Consider the following 20,524-nt stretch of genomic DNA (forward strand, 5'->3'; position numbering starts at 1 on the left):
ACTTAGCTTCCGATGCCTCCGACGCGTGGATTAGGTGACCTGTGCCCGTCTTAGTTCCCTCTGACATCTTTCATTTCCTTGGCACATGAAGGTTTCCCTCCATTTGTGGGCCGTATCTGAGTTGCTATGTGGAGCGCAGGGCTGTGGCACTTGACGTTAATGAGCTGGCTGGTCTTTAAATAGCACAGCTCCTATAAACAGAATCACCTCTTTTACAGCCTGGTATTGAAGAAGATTGTTCCCAGAGGATTCTGAATGGCTGTTGGAGCATTAGAAAGGCAGGAAAATGCTCCTCACCCCGCCCCTTACGTGAGGCAAGACGGGCTGAGAACACACACACCGTATCAGAGACGTTTCTTTTGGGCTGGGCCGGAATCATCCCTCACAATGCGTTACACTCAGGTTGCATCAGGATGAAGAATGGCCAGGCCAAAATCTCCTTGATTATCGGAAACTTAGTCATTTGTTCTCTGAGTCAGCTTAATGGCGTGTAATGTTCACATCACATTCTTTTGGGGCCAGGCCAAGAACCAGCATGTTTGCCAGCGTTTCAGCAATGAGCTAATCAGGCTTTTGGCTCCTACATTCCTGGCCAAGAGCTCCACTGGAATTAATAGTGTCACTGCAGCAAACCAGGGTCCTCGCAAAGGTTGCTCTTTCTTTTCCCTTGTCATATGCTGGCCTTTGCTTTCATCAGATGAGCCGTAAGCCCCTTCTCCTCCAGAAGGTCTTCCCAGGCTGAGGCTCTGAGATGTGATGCTAGAAATTCAGCCCAACGGATTATTTACTGAAAAGCCCTGTCCTGACTGCTGCTGAGGATGTAAGTACAGGGGAGAGTCTTTCCGTGTAATCCAGGGAGCATGTAATCCACTTGGGGGTGGGGCATGATGCACGAACACATGTGTCCTCAGTACCATGAAGTGCCAGCCACACATCATCAGAGAAGAGCACGAAAAGTATGTGGAGCTCCTGTATGGGGAGGCAGGCACTTTGGAAGGATGGAAGAAGGCCTTGGAGAGGATGGGCATCTCATCTGCGTCTTGGAGACTGCGGAATGCAGGCTGGCACATGGGAGGTCGGCAGTAGGTGATAGCTGTCCTAGCTTTATTGCTACACTTCTGTTTTCTAACTAGTAAAATAGAAAAAAGTGTCTTGCACATCTGCCGGGGCCTAGCTTGTGAGATGACAGGGAGCCGCCTGGGGAAGGCGCCCAGGCAGGGTGGGCACCTGGCGGCTGGTGCGCGGCGACCGAGGTGTCTGAGAGCCTGGGTGTTGTCCGCCCTCTGCCACTTCCGCTGCCAGAGTGGATGGAGGAAGCGCCCTCTGTAGCGTGTGGAAATGAATAGTACATGTCTGATTAAGAAAGAGCCGCGGCGACATGCCCTGTCTCTGTCTTACTCGTAAGATACTCTAAGTAGGGAAACAACCTCTTTGTGATTTTTGAAAAGTGTTTAGTGTGATAAGGGGAAAAGTAAAAAAGTAAAAACAATGAAATCAATAGAGAGGGTATTCTCAAAAAGTTTGTGCCAGAGCAGGAATTCAAAAAGATGTTTAAAGGAATTGTTCCTGGCTCTGTGGGATCGCAGTGCACACACCACAAATCGGCTCTCCATTCAACTCCTCTACCACTGACGGGCATCTGGGGTTTCCAGCTTGGGGCTATTAAGAATAAAACTTCTCTGACTTTTCTTGTAGGTTTCTTTGGGCCAACATAGATACACATTTCTCTTGCATATGTATCCAGAAGTGGAATTGTTGTGTCATAGGGTTGGTGTCTGTTTATTTTTAGTAGGTAATTGCTAGACAGTTTTTCAAAGTGGTAAAGCCAGTTTGCAACCTGTCCAAAGATGCCTGAGAATTCAGTTGCTCTGCACCCTCCACAACACTTGCTGGTTTCCGTCCTTTTCACGTCTGCCTTTCTGGAGTTGTGTGCTGGTGTCTCACTGTGGCTTTAGTCTCCATTTGCCTGATCACTGATAACGTGTGTTTCTTCCCACACCACCAAGCAATTCTTCAACATCAGCTGTATATCCTGCAGTCCCACTCAGCTATGACACCATCTACCTGGAGACAGCATCAGATTCCACAGGCCAAGGGCTCAGTCTCACCAGGCCGTCCCTGTCCCCCTTTAGATGCCAATCACAAGTCCAAGTTGTTACCTGTGCTTCTGACCAACTGGCTGTAAACTGGAGGTTCCCATGACCCACCTCCTTGGGTTTGATTAATTTGCTAGAGTGACTCACAGAACTCAGAGAAACATTTACTTATGTTACCAGTTGATTGTAAAGGATACAGATGAACTGCCAGATGGAAGAGATTCGTAAGGTAAGGTATGTGGGAAGGGGCTTGAAGCTCCTGTGCTCTCCGGGTCCACCGCTTTCCCCTCAGCTCTACCTGGTCACCGACCGGGAAGGTCTCCAAAGCCCGAAGCCTAGCCTTTTGGATTTTTATGGAGGCTTCGTTACCCAGGCATAATTGATTAAATCATTTGCCATTGATGATGGAGCTCAATCTCCAGCCCCTCTCCCTTCCCTGGAAAGGTCCAGCCCTCTAATCATGTGGTTGGATCCCCTGGCCACCAGGTCCCATCCTTGGGCTACCTAGGGACTTTCTAAAAGTTATTTCATTAACATAGCAAAAGATACCTTTATCCCTCTTTCACTTCAGGAAATTCCAAGGGTTTTAGGAGCTCTTTGCCAAGAATGGGGATAAAGACCAAATATGTATTTCTTGTGGTAAATCACATTGAGCACTTTTGTATGTTACTGTCCATTTGAAGGTCCTCTTTTGTGAAGTGCTTGCTCAAGTCTCCTGTCCATTTTTGGTTTGTTCTCTCTTTTTTTTAAAATTGTAGTGGTTTTTGTATGTCCTGGAGACAAATTCTTTGTTTAATATATACATTGCAAACATCTTCCCCCAGTGGGTAGCTTGTCTTTTCACTCTTTTAATGATGTCTTTTGATAAATAGAAGTTCTTATTAGTAAGTTCAATTTATCCATCTTTTCTTTTATGAGTAATGTTTAGTGTGTCTGGTTTAAGAAAAATTTGTTTACCCCAAGGCCATGACGATATTCTTCCGTGTCTCCCTCTAGAACCTTTATTATATTCCTTTAACATTTAGGTCCAGTCCAGTTGTGTCTAGTGTGAGATATAAGTCCAGGTTCCCGTTTTCTATGTGGATATCCAGTTCATCTAGTCTCATTTACTGAAAAGACTATTTTCCCCGCCAAATTACAGGTGGCACCTTTGCAGAAGATCAAGTGCCCTTATGGATCAGGGTCCAGTAAGGAGACAGTAGTTACACCAGTAATTTGAATAGGGAACATTTATTATAAAGAATCGTTAACTAGCAAAGGATTAACTATCAAACAGGGTGAAGAGTAAGGTTGCTGTAAAGAATACAGGAATAGCAGATGTAGGGAGCAGCCGCTACCTCTGGAGCTGAGGGGAAGTACCTGGAGATGGAACAGACTCAGAAGAGGGTCTCCCCAACAAGTCTAAGGTTCAGCATTGCTGGAGAAGTCATGGCTGTGACCCACTGGAGAAATTCACTGAGGTTCTTCAAGCTGGGGTTGGCTGCTGTGGTGCCCGTGATACACTAGGAAGTCACCTGCAGGGATGCCTGCTGTACTCATTGAGAAACTGCCCCCTGGCCTTCATGCTACAGAGCAAGAAAAAAAAACAAAACCCTGGAACCTGAAAGAGAACCCCCTTCCTCTTGCAGTGCTCTCTCTTGACAATGCCATGACTGTGTCAGCTGGCCGTGGAGAAATGTTCTTAGGGTCCAGCACTAGTACCACAAAAACAGAGCAAAGATGGGTGATTTGGGGCCGAGAGGCAATAAATAGATAATGGGCACACCTTCCATGTGTGGGTCTGTTTCTTGACTATGTTCTGTTTCATTGATCTATTTCTCCATCTGTCAGAGCCGCTATACTGATTACTGTAGCTTTACAGTTCTCATCCTGATAATGGCTGGTGGGGTCCTCCACCTGTGTTTGTCTAGAGTGGCCGCACTACTCTTAAGTTCTTTGCATATCTTTATCATTTTAGAATCAGCGTACCAATTCCTACAAAAAATCTGTTAGGATTTTCATTGGTGTGTTTTGGTTCCGTAGATCAGTTCAGAGGAGAATTGACATGTTTATAATACTGAGTCTTCTAAATCAAAGAATATGGTTTATTCCTTCTTGTATTTTGTCTTTAATGTTTTCCAATGATGTTTTGTTGTTTTTAATGTAGAGGTCTTGCATAGGTTTTGTTTGATTTATTTCTGAAAATTTTTTTGATGATATTGCTGTTACTATATAGAAATGCAGGTGGGTTTTGCATATTGACCTTCTATCCAGTGACCTTGCTAAATTTACTTAAGAAATGTTGGTGTAATGGTGTGTTAAGATCTTCAACTATGATTGCAGATTTATCTATTCCTCTTTCTAGTTCTGTTTTTGCTTTGTATATTTTAAACAGACAATATTAGTTGCATACCAATTTAGGGTCTTATGGTTTCTTATTGAATTGACCCTTTTATCATTGTGAAGTGTCCTTCTTTTTCTCTGCTCTTATGTTTTGCCTTAAGGTATTTTTGTCTGATGATAATAAAGCCACTGCAGCTTTGCGTTACTTAGTGTTCATGTGGTACAGCTTTTTCTATTCTTTCAACCTACAGTAAGGACTGTATCCTTACTTTCATTTTTTAAATTATTATTATTTTTAAATTTTATTTATTTTTTTTGGCGGCGTTGGGTCTTCGTTGCTGCACACGGGCTTTCTGTAGCTGTGGTGAGCGGAGGCTACTCTTCTTGCAGTGCGCAGGCTTCTCATAGCGGTGGCTTCTCTTGTTGCGGAGCACAAGCTCTAGGCGTGCAGGCTTCAGTAGTTGTGGCTCATGGGCTCTAGAGCGCAGGCTCAGTAGTTGTGGTGCACCGGCTTTGTTGCTCCATGGCATGTGGGATCTTCCCTGACCAGGGATCGAACCCGTGTCCCCTGCATTGGCAGGCGAATTCTTAACCACTGCACCACCAGGGAAGTCCCTGCATCCTTACTTTTAAATTATGCTTGTTTTGAACAGAATATAATAATTTTTATTCATTTTAGTTGGAGTGTTTAATCTATTTACATTTAATTTGATTTTTGAAATGTTGGGTTTAATTCTACCATCTTACTGTTTGTTTTCTTTTTGTTCCACCGGTTCTTTATTCCTTTATTCCCCCTTTCCTGCCTTCATTTGGATCAATCAGGTATTTTTTATTTCATTCTTTTAATCTTCTGGATTCTTATTTATTCTTACATTAAAAGTTACCCAAGAGATTTCTATTACATCATGACTTATTACAGATTCCTCTGATACGGTCATATATTTCTGCTTCTATGTGTAAGTCCAACATGACATTATTTCTGTTTTAAGCAGTTGATATTTTAAAATATTTGTTCACATATTTACCCTTTCTGGCATTCTTCATTCCTTCCTGTGGTTCTATGCTTGTATTTGGGAATATTTTCTCTCAGCCTGAAGAACTAAAAGTATTTTTGTAGTGCAGGTCTATTGATGACAAATTCTCTTGACCTTTGCCTGAGAACACATTTAGGTTCCCTTCGTTTCTGAAAATTAATTTCACTGGGTATAGAATTATACGTTGACAGTTGTTTTCTTTTAGCATTTTAAATATATCAGCATTTTCAACATGTTCTCTAAGTCTTCTGGCTTTTATAGTGCTTGTTGAAAAGTCAGCCTTTTGTTTTGCTGTTTCAAAGAAAAGGTGTGTTTTTTTCTTTGCCTGATTTTAAGATTTTCTGTCATCGTGCCTGTGTCTGTGCATGTATACATGCATGTGCATGTGTTTTGTGTTTATCCTACTTGGGGTTCATGGGAATTTTTGAATTATGCATTGTCTTTAATAAGGCTTGGAAAATTCTCAGCCATTATTCATTCAAATGCTGCTGTTACCCCGTTCTTTTCCACTCTCTTTCTCATTACACGTATGTGAGACTTTTTGACCGTGTCCCACACATTCTTATGCTTCGTACTGTTTTCATTCTTTTTTTATATTTTTTTCTCTCTGAATTTCAGTTTTAGATCCAAATATCCAAAAGTTTGGATATTTTCTATTGGACCTGTCTGAGTTCCTCTAATTGTGTCTTTACTTCTGGCTGCTTTTCTTTTAAAGACATCCAATAAGTTCTTAATATTATATTTTTCAATTATAGAATGTCAATTTGACTACTTTTCTATAGATTCCAAGACTATTGAAATTTTTCATCTTTTCATCCATTTGTTTCTCTCTTCCTGTTTTTAAACATTTTAATCAGTTTTTTCTTATAAAATTTATTTACATAAATACACTACATCCATTTAAGGTGTACAGTTGGATGAGTTTTGACAGTTGTGTACAGCCATGAGACAGAGCATTTCCGTCACCCCAAAAGATTCCTTGTGTCCATTTACAGTCCATTCCTTGTTCTGCCTTTGGGTCCCAGGAAAGTACAGACATACTTTTTGTCATTTTAGAGTAGTTTGTATTTTGTATTAATGTAATCATACACTATGTACTCTTTTTTTGTCTGGCTTCTTTCACTCAGCATGATAATTTTGAGATTCATTCATGCTGTGGGTATCAGCACAGTGTTGAATAGCAGTGGTGAGTGTGGACAACCTTGCCTTGTTACTAGTCTTAGGTATGAAGTTAGCTGTAGGTTTTTAGTTGGTGCCCTTTATTAGGTTGAGAGAATTCCTGTCCCTGGTTTGTTTAGAATTTTTATCATCAGTGAGTGCTGAATTTTGTCAAAGGTTTTTCTGCATCTATTGAGATGATCATCTGGTTTTTCTCCTTTATTCTGTCAATATGGTAAATTACATTGAATGATGAATGTTAAACCAACTTTGAATTCTTGGGATAAACCTCATTTGGTTGTGATCTTTTTCCTTTTAAAATATTTCTGGATTCGATTTGAGAATGTTTTAAGGATTTTAGTTTCTAGTTACATGAGGGATAGTGTTCTGGAGGTTTTTTTCTTATAATGTCTGGTTTTGTTATCAAGATAATATTGGCCTCATAAAATACATTTGGAGTGTTCTCTCCTCTCCTGTTTTCTGGAAGAGTTGGTTTATAATTAGTGTTATTTCATTCATAAATGTTTGGTAGAATTTACCAGTGTAGCCCTCAGATCTTAGAGTTTTTAACTAGGAATTCAGTTTATATAATCAATATGGCCCTGTGCGGGTTATCTGTTTCTTTTTGAATGAGCTTTGGTAGTTGTTGTCTTTCAAGGAATTTTACCAATTCTTCTAAGTTGAATTTATTGCCTAAAGTAGTTCAGGATAGTCTCTTATTATTCTTTTATTGTCTGTAGGACCTGTAGAGATAATTCCTCTGTCATTCTTGTTATTGATGATTTATACCCTCATTATATTATTATCTTGATTATTCTAACTGTGGGTTATTATACATTTATACATTTTGTTGATCTTTTCAAAGAACCAGCTTTTAGCTTGGATACTTTTCTCCATGCCTTTAAAAAATATTGTTGATTTCTGCTCATTGTTTCTTTCTTTCAACTTACTTTGGGTTTACATTGCTCTCTCTTTTTTTTTTTTCTAAGCTCCTTGAGATGGACTCTAAGACCATTGTTTAGAAATCTCTAGTTTGTCCCTGATCTTGAGAATGGCCTTCCTGGGTTCTTGACCAAAACGCTTACACGTCCCTGTCTCCTCAGCCCTGAAAGTTCAACCAGTTAAAAGATTTTGGGCTCCTGCCACACACTGATGGGTGCAAAATCTGGCAAATGACTTGAGGGGGAGATGGATTGGATACTTACTGCAGGCCCCTTTCCTTTAGTGTGACTTGGTCCCCTACACATGTGAAGATATGGGGAGAAACATCAGTCTGTCTTGCTGGCCCAGTCCCCTGGCCTTTTGCATAGTCCCAGAACTCAGCAGTTGTCTGGTGGGGAGAACAGGCCTCGTGTTGGATGCTCCTTTAGTTTCCAGTCTGTTGCAGGCCTTGAGGCTACAAAAAAGCTCTGCTGGTTTTTCTTTCCAACCATAGAATCCCTTAGCTTGGACCAAGCCTCATTCTTAGCCAGTGTTCAGAATTAGCAGCTTATTTTTAGCTTATCTAGAAGGGCTCTTCCTTGTGAGGAATTTTAATTCATTTAGTCTTCATTGCTTTGATGGTGTTAGAAATACAGCTTCTGAAACTTATAACTAAAAAAAATCTTCTTGCTCCATTGGTGGTATTGGCCCGCTCTGACCACAACATTGTGATAGATAGCAGAATCCCCCTCCCCTTTGAATAATTTATATACAATGAAATGCATCTATTTTAAGTATACAGATTAATAAATCTTGATATATGTATATTTCTTGTAACTACCACCACAGTCAAGGTATAGAACATCATCCCAAAAGGTCTGGTGCCCCTTTCCATTCAGATATTCTTTTGTCACTGTTGATACGATTCACTTTTTCCAGAATTTCATGTAAATGGAATCATACAGTGTGTACTGGCTTCTTTTTTGTTTCTTGCTTCTTTCTTTCAGCATCTGTGCATTTGAGATTCATTCATGTTGTGTGAATGTGTTTTGTTCCCTTTACAGCTGAGTACCATTCCATTGTAAGATATGTTTGTTTATTTGCCTATTGATAGACATTTTGATTGTTTATAGTTTTTGGCTATTATAAATAAAGCTGCTATGGATACTTGTGTACATGTCCTTGTGTGAGAATATGTTATCATTTCTCTTGTGTAAATATCTAGGAGTGGAGAGTGGCTAGGTGGAATGGTAAGTGCTATGGAAGTGCTATTACAAGGATCTACCTGTTTTCCAAAGTTGTTGAATGATTTTACACTCCTTGTGGCCACGTATGACAGTTCCAGTTTACTGCTATTTGTATCAGTACTTGTTATTGTCAGTCATTGTTTTAGCCATTCTACTAAATGTGTATTGGTATCTCATCCTGACTATAGTTTTTATTTTCCTAAAGACTAATGATAGATATTAGTATCTCATTGTGATCTTATGAATATGCTTCTTAGCTGTTTGTATGTCTTCCATGATGTATCTGTTGAAATATTTTGCTATTTTTTAAATGGGTTGTTGTTTCCTTATTATTGAGTTATGAAAAGTTCTTTGTGTATTCTGAATTCTGAGTTCTTTTTTCATATATATGTATGAGAAATCTTTTTTCCATTTGTTATTTGCCTTTTCATTTTGTAAACAGTGTCTTTCAAAGAGCAGAATTTTAAAATTTTGATGAAATAGAAATTATCATTTTTTTCCTTTGATTGGTATATTGCTTTTTATTGATGTATCTAAGAAATTCTACTCTACCCCAAAGTCCAAGAGGAAAGATTTTTTTCTTAGTTTTCTTCCAAAAGTTCCGCAGATTTAGCTTTTATATTTAGGTTACCTTTTGTGTATGGTGTTAGGTAAGGATCGAGGTTCATTTATATTATATATATGTATATAAATACCCAGTTCTTCTGACACAGTTTTTGGAAATCCTTTCCCCATTGAAATGTCTTTGCATCTTTATCAAAAATCAATTGATCATAAATGCTTGGGCCTATTTTGAGGTTCTCTTTTCTGTTCCATTTATAAGCCTATGTTTATACTAATATCACACTGTATTGATTACTGGATATCCAAAATCAGGTAAACTAAATCCTCCAACTTTGTTCTTATTTTTCCAAATAGTTGTGACAATTCTAGGTCTTTGCTTTTTTTTTTTTTTAATTTTAGAATCAGCTTCTTAACTTCTTCCAAAAATTCTAGTAGGATTTTGATTGAGATTGCATTGACTCTGTAGGTCAATTCAAACAGAATTGACATCTTAGCAATACTGAATCTTCCAATCAATGCATATTGTAATCTCTCCATTTATTAAGTCTTTAATTTCTCTCAGCAGAGTCTTGGGGTTTTCAGTATAAAATTCTTGCATGTATTTTGTTAAATTTATCCCCTCAAACATTTTGTGTTTCTGGATACTATTATAAATGGTAGTTTTAAAAGATATTCATTTCTAATTATTAGCTAGTATATAATTGTTTTTGTATTCTGAACTTATATCCTCTACTTAGCCAACGTCACTTATTAATTTTAATAATCTTTTTCTCCATGGTCTTGTCATCTGCAAACAAAGATAGTTTTACTTACTCCTTTCCAATATGTATGCCTTTTATTTCTTTTTCCCACCTTACTGTCTAGGACCTCCAGTATAATATTAAATAGAAGTGGTGAGAAAGGATGTTTTTGTCTTGTTTTTTATCTTAGGGGGAAAGCAGTCAGTCATTCACCATTAATTATAATGTTTTATAATGTTAACAGGTTTTTCATAGATTCGTTTATCAGCTTGAGGAAATTTTCTTCTCTTTCTTGTTTCCTAAATTAAAAAAATTTTTATCATGAATGTTTGTTGAATTTTGTCAAGTGCTTTTTCTGCATTTATTGAAATAATTGTAGATTATTTTCCCTTTGTTCTGTTAATATTTGAATTTTATTGATTGAACTTTGAATGTTAAGCTAACTTTACGTTCCTAGGTTGAACTCAACTTGGCCCTGATGGACTGTCTTTTTTTAAAGAAAAATATATCTAGCCATTTTTCTGAGTTTGATTTGCTGGTACTTTTTTTTTGGTTTGAGTTTGCTAATCAGTCTTTTTTTTCTTTTTGGCTGCGTTGGATCTTCGTTGCTGTGCGTGGGCTTTTCTCTAGTTGTGGCTAGCGGGGGCAACTTTAATTAGAAACTGCCAAATGATTTTCCAGATTGGCCATATCATTTTATATTGCCACTGGAAATTTATGACTATCCTTGTATTTTGCTATCTTGTATGTTCATTTTCAGTCAGTTCAAGATGCTTTCTAAAATTCCTTGTGGTATCTTCTTTGTCCCATGAGTCTTTTAGAAATGTGGTATTTTATTTACAAATATTTAGGGTTTTCTAGATAACTCTCTGTTCCTGATTTTTAATTTAATTCAGAAAATATACTTTGTATTATTTTAAACTTTTCCATGTTCACTGGAAATTATTTTGTATTATTCAGTTATTGGCTGGAGTGTTCCAAAAGTTTCAGTTAGGACAAATTGATTGATGATATTGTTCAGATCTTCTGTTGTCTTATTGATTTCATGTCTACTTGATTTATCAAGTACAGAGAGAGGAGTATTATATCTACTTTTAATTTTGTCAGTTATTGTGTGCATATACATGTAGTATTGGTATGTCTTCTTAATAGGTTGACATTTTTATGATTATGAAGTGTCTTTATTTATGGTTAGTGTTTGCATGGCTTATCTTTTTCCATTCTTTTTTTTTTAAACCTGTTTTTACCTTTATATTTAAACTGGATTTTATTTTAGACAGCTTATTGTTAGGTCTTGCTTTTACCCTGTCTTTGTCTTTTGATTGGAATGTTTTGACCATTTACATTTATTGTAACTTTGATATGGTTAGGTTTGACTCTACTGTCTTGCTACTTGTTTTTTTATTTATATCTTCTTTATTTTGGTGGCTACTCACCTGGTATCATTTTAATTCCTCCTGAAGAAAGTCCTCTAACATATCTTGTTGCTTAAGTTTGCTGGTGACAAACTCTTTCAGCTTATATTGAACTAATAAAAAAGTTATTTCTCCTTAATTTTTTTTTTGGCCATGCTGTGCAGCTTGGTTCCGCAATCAGGGATTGAACCCATGCCCTCGGCAGTGAAAGTGTGGAGTCCTAACCATTGGACCACCCAGGAATTCCCTCTCCTTAATTTTAAAGACTTTTTTTGAGAGTAAAATTTTAGGTTTACAGTCTTTCTTTCAGCACTTAAATTTTTTTGATCCATTGTGTTTGGGCTGTATAATTTCTGATGAGAAACTATGCTCATTCTTATATATCTTTTTTTAAAAGTTTTTATTGGAGTATAGTTGATTTACAATGTTGTGTTAGTTTCAGGTGTACAGCATTATTCTTATATCAGGTGTACAGCATCATTCTTATATTTCTTCTTCTGTGCTTAAGGTTCTCCTCCCACTCTTTGGTGCCTTAGTGTGGTTTCTTTTATGTTTATCTTTTATTTTTTGCATTTCATTCAGCTTCTTCAATCTGTGGGTATATAGTTTTTTAAATCAAATTTGGAAAATTTTCTGCCATTATTTAGGTGCAATCCTCGGCCGTCTCTATTTATTGCCTTGGTGGTTCAACTGGAACTCTTTGCTCTTGCTGGTCAAAATTCTAAATGCCTCCCAGCTCTCTGTTGAACATTGGAAATTGTTCAATTTTTGCTTTGCCTCACTGAGTTTCATGTGTCGCTTAGAATTTGGCAACAGATGAAGGTGACCCCCCCCAGTGCAGATTTTTGGAGCTCTTTTTATGTGGCTCTCTTGTCTTCAGAGCCTTCCCTCATATCTCCTCAGCTTCCCTGAGCTCTCATATGTTTCACGACCTCAATAGGCTGTGGTTTTCTTCTTAGGTTCCCCTCCTTGTCGTGCAGTCTGGTAAGTGCTTTCACTGACAAAGGGCAGTTATAGGGCTTGCATTTATCACAGTTTTGTGTAGCCTGTTGTCCAATGTCTGAAATCAGTTGTTTCATATATATGTTTTTTACAGTTTTCTGGTTGTTCATAGCAAGAGGATAAGTCCTACCCTGGTTACTTCATCATGTGCAGAAGCAAAAGTCTCCTCTCTTTGTTTTATTTATTAATTTTTTTGTGGTAAAATATACATAACATAAAATTTACTATTTTAACCATTTTTAAGTGTATAGTTCAGTGGTATTACAATAGCCAGGACATGGAAGCAACCTAAGTGTCCATCGACAGATGAATGGATAAAGAAGATGTGGCACATATATACAGTGGAATATTACTCAGCCATAAAAGAAATGAAATTGCGTTATTTGTAGTGAGGTGGATGGACCTAGAGTCTGTCATACAAAGTGAAGTAAGTCAGAAAGAGAAAAACAAATACCATATGCTAACACATATATATGCAATCTAAAAAAAACCAAAAGATTCTAAAGAACCTAGGGGCAGGACAGGAATAAAGGTGCAGATGTAGAGAATGGACTTGAAGACATGGGGAGTGGGAAGGGTAAGCTGCGACGAAGTGAGAGAGTGGCATAGACATATATACACTACCAAATGTAAAATAGATAGCTAGTGGGAAGCAGCCGCATAGCACAGGGAGATCATCTCAGTGCTTTGTGACCACCTAGAGGGGTGGAATAGGGAGGGTGGGAGGGAGATGCAAGAGGGAAGGGATATGGAGATATATGTATATGTATAGCTGATTCACTTTGTTATAAAGCAGAAACTAACACACCATTGTAAAGCAATTATACTCCAAATAAGATGTTAAAAAAATAAAATAAAGTCTATAATTATAAAAAAAAAATTGCATTCACGTAGTTGTGAAATCATCACAATCACCCATCTCTAGAATGCTTTTCATCTTGTAAAACTGCAATTCTTTACCCATTACACAATAACTCTTCATTCTCTCCTCACCCCCAACACTGGAAAACCACCATTCTACTTTATATCTCTATGAATTTAACTACATTAGGTACTTCATGTAAGTGGAATCATACAGGATTTGTCCTTTTGTGACTGACTTATTGAACTTCCCTTTGTTTCTTTTTAAAAAAAGTATATCATTTGGTCTTTGTTTATAATGTTAGGATGATAGCTTGCAATACTCAGAATATTTAGCTAGCAAGCTGATATGGGGGAGAGTGGGAGGGATATACGTTGGTGTTTTTTTTTTTGTTTGTTTTGTTTTTTTAATAATTTTTAGCAATTTCATGTATCTTTATTTATTTTATTTATTTATGGCTGTGTTGGGTCTTCGTTTCTGTGCGAGGGCTTTCTCCAGCTGTGGCGAGCGGGGGCCACTCTTCATCGCGGTGCGCGGGCCTCTCACTATCGCGGCCTCTCTTGTTGTGGAGCACAGGCTCCAGACACGCAGGCTCAGTAATTGTGGCTCATGGGCCCAGTTGCTCCGTGGCATGTGGGATCCTCCCAGACCAGGGCTCGAACCCGCGTCCCCCGCATTGGCAGGTGGACTCTCAACCACTGCACCACCAGGGAAGCCCCTTTTGGTGTTTTTTTGTTATTTGGATTTTTTTGGTAGGGGAATAGACTTTTGTGTGTTTTTATTTCATAGCTTGACATAAACTGAACCTCATGTAAGACACTTTATAAATGTTGATGTTAGAGAATTAAACTATAGCACTGCCCATTCATATTCTTTTGGTTTAAAGGACATTGTATGTTCACTGAACTAGTAATTCTCCATCTTGCTTAAGAATTAAACTTAGATCTTTTCCTACCAGTGCCACCATCAGAATTGCTTAAGTTTCATTAATACCTCATATCCCCTTAATTACTTCTATATGATCTTATTTTTAAAAAGTTTTCATTTATCCTCATGATAGCCCTTTTCAAGATATAATATTACCTCCTGGGAGAATTCTTTCCTGATTTCCCTCCAGTATATAATTTTGCCTTTCCATTGCGGTATTTCATGTATTTGTCTGTAATCTCCTCTCAGAATCCAATATGCTTATTATGTTTATGTCTCTCCCTACAAGTCCTATTTCCCTAATATCTCCTTACTTTGTTGTTTCTAACCCAAAGCAGGTACTCAGTAAAGATTAATTTAAGGAAGAAAAGTCATCACTATCCTCAATTATAGGTGAAGTCAGTGACTCACCTGTCTCAGGTCTTATTTATTATCTCTCATTTCTTCCTATTCTTTTTTAAACCCACTGCATCTGGATTTCCCTCTTTCTCCACAAAAAAACTTTGTCAGAATCACCAAAGACCTCTTTGACTTTGCTAAATCCAGTGGTCAAGTATTAGTCTTCATATTACTTGACCTATCAGCAGCAGCTGATTCGAGTCATTGATCCCTCTTCCTTAGAACACTTTTTTTAAAAAATTAATTAACTTATTTATTGGCTGTGTTGGGTCTTCCTTGCTGCGGGCTTTCTCTAGTTGCGGCGAGTGGGGTCTAACTCTTCGTTGTGGTACACGGGCTTCTCATTATGGTGGCTTCTCTTGTTGCAGAGAACGGGTTCTAGGCATGCAGGCTTCAGTAGTTGCAGCACGTGGGCTCAGTAGTTGTAGCTCACGAGCTCTAGAGTGCAGGCTCAGTAGTTGTGGCACATGGCTTAGTTGCTCCACGGCATGTGGGATCTTCCTGGACTAGGGCTCGAACCCATGTCCCCTGCATTGGCAGGCAGACCCTCAACCACTACGCCACCAGGGAAGCTCCCCTCAGCTTTCTTTATATAAGTTGATGGCAACTCCATTCTTCCACTTGTCAGGCTAAAACCCTGGGACTCATCTTTGACTTTTTTCTCTCATATCCCATGTCTAATATATCTGCAAATTTTGTCTGCACTTTCTTCACAATACATTCAGGATCTAATTGCTTCTTACCACCTCCACTGCTATCACCCTGGCTCCAAGCCACAATTATCTTTCACCTAGATAATCTCATTAGCTTTTTAACAGGTCTTCTTGCTTCAATTTTTGCCCAGTTACAGGTGATTATTCCCATAGTAGTCAGCGTGATCTTTATAAAAATGTTGGTTAACTTCTGCTTCTGGGAAGATGGAGTTGATGTGCTTTTTCCTGTTCCTCCTTCTAAGTACAACTAAAGATCCTGGACATTCTATATTAAACAAACATGGATTCTGGACGATGATGAGAAAAAGTAGGCCACTAGGGGCCTCAGGACCCAAGGGTGACATGGCAGTGAATTAATTGGGTATTCTCTTTGCCATATATATCACAGACTTCAGTCTGAGGAGCTGGCAACCCATAAATACTAGTGGGCATAGAAAAAATGCAACAGAATCCTGCTCTCTCTAGCCAAAGGACCAGGAGAGAGACAGCCTAGCAAAAAAGAAAACTTTCAGAGAATAACTGCCCTACTCCAAACAAACAGCACAGAAAATTTTAGCCATTATTTCTTCAAGTACTTTTTTAGTTCTGCTATTTTTCTCCACTTCTTTTGGGATTCTGATGGCATGATTGTTAGTTCTTTTGTCATGGTGCCACAGGTCTCTGAGCTTCTGTGTATATACTTATTTTTCAGTCTGTTCTCTCTCTGTTGTTCAGAGTGAGTAATTTTATAAAATTCTGTCTTCCGTTTCACTGATCCTTTTTTCTGACTCCTCCTTTTTTGCTGTTGAGCCCATCCACTGAGTTTTTCATTTTGGTTATTGTATTTTCCAAAAGATATAAAAGGAGTGAGCACTTCCCAATTCATTTTATAAAGCTACTATTACCCTGGTATTAAAGCCAGAAAAAGACATTAAAAAATATAGACCAACATCTTTCATGAATATAGATGCAAAAATCCTTGGCAAAATATTAGCAAACAGAATTCAGCAATACATACAAAGAAGTGTGCACGACGACCAAGTGGGGTTTGTACCAGGGATGCAAGCCTGGTTCAATATTTGAAAATCAACTAGTGTGATATGCCATATTAACAGAATAAATAAGAAAATTAAATAATCATATCACTCAATGTAATGAAGCATGTGACAAAATCCAACATCTAATTAAAAACTCGCAGAAAACTAAGAATAAAGGAGAAGTTATTCAATTAGATAAACAGCATCTACACAAACCTACAGCTAATATTATACTTAATAATGAAAGACTGAATGATTTTACCCAAAGATCAGGAACAACGATGTATAGTCTTATTCCACATAGTCCTAGAAGTTCTGGCCTGTGCAACAAGACAAGAAAAGAAAATAAAAGGCTTACAGATCAGAAAACATGAAATAAAGTTGTTCATATCTGCAGATGACATGATTATCTATGTGGAAAATCCCAAGGAATCTATGAAAACAAAACAAAACAAACATCCCCCCCCCGCTAAATCTAGAACTAATAAGTGAGTTCAGCAAGGTTGCACAATACAAAATAAACACACAAAAATCAATTTTGTTTTTGTATACTGTCATTGAACATGTGGACACTCAAATTAAAAATGCAGTATAATTCCTGAAAAATAAACAAACATGTAGGTGTAAATCTAACCAGACTTTATGCTGAAAAATGCAAAATCCTGGTGAAAGAAATCAAAGTGTACCTAAATAAATGGAGAGACATACTATGTTCATGGATTGGAAAATTCAACACAGTGAAGGTGTCAGTTCTTCTCAAATTATCATACAGGCTTAATGCAGTTTCTACTAAAATTACAGCCAAAATTTTTATAGATATAGACAAGCTGATTCCAAAGTAAATGTGGAAAACAAAGGAACCAGAGTAGCTAAAACTATTTTGAAAAGGAAGAAAAAAATGAGAGGAACCAGTGCGCCCAGTTTCAATACTTATTTTATAGCCACAGTAATCAAGACTATGTGGTATTGTTGGAAGGATAGACACAGAGATAAGTGGAACAGTATAGGGAACCTAGTATAAAAAACAGCATACAAAACCACAGAAGTATGCCCAAATGATTTTTGAGAAATTATTTTCTCAAACAGTTTTGAGAATTGCAGAAGCAACTCAATGGGGGAAGCATAACCTTTCCAACAAATGGTGCTGGAGCAATCAAACATCCATAGGCAAAAAAATGTACCTCAATCTAAGTTTCACACGTTATACAAAAATTAGCTCAAAATAGATCTCAAACTCAGATCTAAAATATAAAACTATAAAACTTAGGAAAAAATAGGAGAAGTTTTCACATTTTAGGGCAAGGGCTGAGCATAGTTCTTGGACTTGACACCAAACATTATCTGTAAGAGGAAAATTGATAAATTCAACTTCATCAAAATGAAAAACTTTTTGTCTGCAAAGAACCTGTTAAGAGGATGAAAAGACAAGCTACAGACTGGGAGAAATATTTGCAAATCACATATCTGAGAAAAGACTGGTAATGGGATATATGAAGAACTATCAAAACTCAACTTAAAAAAATAAACAATTCAACTAGAAACTGTGCAAAAGATGTGAGACATTTCACTGAGATACAGATGGCAGATAAGCACATGAAATGATGTTCAACGTCATTAGCCACTCAGGAAATGCAAATTAAAATTGCAATGAAATGTCACTACACAAACATCAGAATGGCTAAGGTTAAAAAAAAGAGTGATAGTAGCAAATGATGGTGAGAATATGGAGGAATTGGATCTCTCAAACATTGCTGGTGGGAATGTAAAATGGTACAACCATGCTGGAAAAGAATTTGGCAGGTTCTTATAAAACTAAACTTGTGGACTTCCCTGGTAGTGCAGTGGTTAAGAATCTGCCTGCCAATGCAGAGGGCATGGGTTCAAGCCCTGGTCTGGGAAGATCCCACATGCCACAGAGCAACTAAGCTCATGTGCCACAACTACTGAGCCCGTGTGCCACAACTACTGAAGCCTGCACACCTAGAGCCCATGCTCCGCAACAAAGAGAAGCCACCACAATGAGAGCCCCACGCACTGCCGTGAAGAGTAGCCCCCGATCACCGCAACTAGAGAAAGCCTATGCACAGCAACGAAGACCCAACGCAGCCAAAAATAAATTAATTTAAAAAAATGTTCTCAATTAAAAAAAAAAAAACAACTAGTAACTACCACACAACGTAAAACTCCTGGGCATTTATCTCAGAAGAAAACTATGTTCACACAAAACGTATTCTCAAATGTTCATAGTAGGTTTATTTGCAATAGCCAGATACTGGAAACAACCCAGATGTTCTTCAGTGGATGAATGATGAAACAAACTCTGTCACATCTAAGCCATGGAACACTACACAGCAACAAAAAGGACTGAACTACAGACCCATGAAACAACCTGGATGAATCTCCAGAGAATTAGGCTGAGTGGAAAAAGCCAATCCCAAAGTTTACATACGTATAACATTCTTGGAATGAGAAAATTATAGAAATGGAGAGCAGATTAGTGGTTGCCAGGGGTTAAGGAGGAAATGGGGGTGGGAGGGATGTGGTTGTGGCTATGAAAGTGAAACATGAGGGATCCTTGCGGGGATGGAAATGCTCTATATCTTGACTGCATCAATGTCAATATCTTGGTGGTGGTATTGTGCTTTAGTTTTGCAAGATGTCACCGTTGGGGGAAACTGGGCTAAGGTTGCATGGATTGTCTCTGTATTATCTCTACAACTGCATATGAATCTATAATTATCTCAAAACCAGAAGTTTAATTTAAAAACATAAGTTAGATCGTGCCATCCCTCTGTTCAAAACTCTCGAGTCTCCCTGTGCCCCTCATAATACAAGGCAAAGTGGTCTCAAGTTTCACATGACCTGGCCTCTGCCTGCTCCCAAACTCACTTCCGGCCACTCGCCCCAGCTGATGTTGTTAACCGCATTGGCATCCTTGCTGTTCCTCAGACACCAAGAACATGGTGAAAACTGAAACTCATTTTACTTCCCTTTTTACTTTGGTTTCTAGGGAACTCGGGTTTCGAGACCAACAATTTTAAATTCAGATTTATGGAGTGCCAGGCCCTATAGGCTCTTGGGCACTATCAGTGAACAGACCAGATGGAGACCCCCGCCCCAAGGAGCCTCACATTGTCGGGAGAGACAGACACTGTGAACAGGGATTGTAATAAAGGAGTCACTGGCGTGTTGTGAGGGTAGTGCCAGGTGGGGGTGGGGGAGGATGGAGTGCAAGGCTGCCGTCATTGAGCAGGTGACATCTGAGGACAGGCTTGGAGCAGGTGAGGGAGTTAGACAGGTGGCTGTCTGGGGAAGAGCGTTCCCAGAGGCAAGATGGCAGGAAAGCCAGGTGTGCTGGAGGTGGTGACTGAGAGCCCAGGGCAGCTGGGGCCGGAGGCTGTGGTGGGCAGGGCGAGGGTGAGCAGGGCTTGTCGGGCCTTGGAGGCCAATGGAAGAATTTGGCTTTCACTCTTCGGGAAATGGGGCGCCATTGCAGGGTTTTGCGCAGAGCGGTGGCATGAACGGACATAGGCTTTGACGGGCTGACCCTGCCTGCTCTTTCAGGGCAAGGACAGGACGGGGAGCCCGTTGGGCGGCCATCCCGTTAACCGAGGGAAAGGGCAGTGGCGGTTCACACCAGGGTCGTGTGGGAGTGATGTTTTGATTCTGGATCCTGTTGGTTGGTAGAGCTCACGGTAGCTCACAGTCAGATGGGAGATGTGGAAAGGAGTGATTTGGGGCCAGCTAGCCTGGGAGGGGGGCATTCGGTGGTTACGGCAGGGAAGCCCTCAGGACCCCGGGCGGGAGTGGTGGGTGGCCCGAGGTTCCTCTGTGGACGTGTCACACTGGAGGTGGAGCAGGCCACTCGCTGCAGGTGAGTCGGGGTTTGGGAGGGGACTGGGCCGCGGAGACAGAGGTGTGGGACTGGTACGCGATCACACAGATGGGTGAGTGGGGTTTCCAAAAGGGTACAGAGAGGGACAAGGGCCTAGGACCGAGGCTGGGCCCTCCAGTCTCAAGACGTCAAGGAGACCTGCCGAAAGCAGCAGGTCAGGCGTGGGAGGAGCCCAGGGAGCACTGAGCACGCGGGTGACTGGTGTCAGATGCG

At 39.3% G+C, this 20,524-nt stretch overlaps 1 protein-coding gene across 6 annotated transcripts in view; it reads left to right on the forward strand.

The window, feature by feature from the left end:
- Nucleotides 1-20,524, forward strand: part of PCBP3 (poly(rC) binding protein 3) — a 211,351-nt gene that overhangs the window by 35,650 nt on the left and 155,177 nt on the right. For 2 of the 6 annotated variants that reach the window (XM_036851554.1, XM_036851561.1), the window contains exon 1: nt 622-820. The exons of 2 other annotated variants lie outside the window; for them this stretch is intronic. The gene's annotated coding sequence lies outside the window, so the exon portion shown is untranslated. Of the gene's footprint in view, nt 1-606; nt 821-20,524 lie in introns of those variants that run through there. 2 more of the 6 variants (XM_036851560.1, XM_036851547.1) reach the window with 2 other exon arrangements.

This window comes from Balaenoptera musculus, chromosome 4 (assembly GCF_009873245.2).
Source record: "Balaenoptera musculus isolate JJ_BM4_2016_0621 chromosome 4, mBalMus1.pri.v3, whole genome shotgun sequence".
Taxonomy (NCBI): Eukaryota; Metazoa; Chordata; class Mammalia; order Artiodactyla; family Balaenopteridae; genus Balaenoptera; species Balaenoptera musculus.